We start from the raw sequence: 1,081 nt of genomic DNA, 5'->3' as shown, positions 1-1,081 counted from the left end.
CTACAAATCGATGTTTAAACAGAAGATCAGGGAAGTGACACACTGATTTCACCTCTGTGCTCAACAGAACAACAACGCTACAAAGAAAATAGTACTTGTGGTGCAACCTGGACATCTTCAGTGATGCTGCTGCGGTCAGTTGGTGTTTAGGGTCTAACATCCTCACCCAGGTGAGGGGATCAAACCCTGTCATGTGTCCAGGTCACGCACTATGCCATGCATCCCCCAGCTCAACCAGAGCCAAGATAAAGTCCTTTTAGCAGCTTCCACGAAGCTCTTCAGGGCTCTTCTCCTGTGCTGTCTGCAGATCCCGAAGACCTGATGTGAAGATGAATCTGCAGTCCACTTGAATTAGCTTGCATTGGGCCTCATTCCTCCAACACTCAGCCACCAGGTTAGTGGTCTTCTTTCATTCTTGAGCTTCCACCGTTCGGTTCTCCCAGGGGACAGACTGGCTAAAGTGTTGTATGCAATATTATAAATATAATAAAATGCATTCTTATTGCAACATATGTACTTTATTGACAGAACACATTTTGAATGTTTTCTTACAAAAATATAAATTAAAAAACACAATTATTTACAGTGTTTGAAATGTGTATAGAATACATATTGTGACAATTAATTTCACAGGACATTTCTTATGTAAATTTAAATAAAACAAAAAAGAAAGACACATAATGACAAAGGGTATTGGTGACAGAATAAAATGATATTATAAATGCACCTCTGAATGATCCCGTCTGGTCAAGTCTGAGTCTGATATGTCAGAAAGTTTGTGTTTTGTACCTAAAAGCAGAATCAAAAACAAAAGCAGGTTAAGAGGTTCATTTAAGTGTGATAATAAAACTGTAGTTTAGTAGATTGATGTGGCATGGCTTTGAAGGGTCTTAAGTGGAACCAGTCAGAGTTCAAGTTCTTGAAGAACTGCAAATGTCTGAATTAATCCAAGGTAATCTGAGGTTACTGCAAAACAAGAATAAGTTAAAGGCACAGTGTGTAGGATTTGTTGTTTTCAGCGACATCTAGTGGTTGAGTGGTTGAATCATCCTCCCTGGTCCTCCCCCCACCCCCACCCCCC

This window comes from Austrofundulus limnaeus, unplaced genomic scaffold, assembly GCF_001266775.1.
Source record: "Austrofundulus limnaeus strain Quisiro unplaced genomic scaffold, Austrofundulus_limnaeus-1.0 Scaffold1836, whole genome shotgun sequence".
Taxonomy (NCBI): domain Eukaryota; kingdom Metazoa; phylum Chordata; class Actinopteri; order Cyprinodontiformes; family Rivulidae; genus Austrofundulus; species Austrofundulus limnaeus.
The sequence above is the reverse complement of the archived record's forward strand: the minus strand, read 5'-3'. Positions refer to the sequence as shown.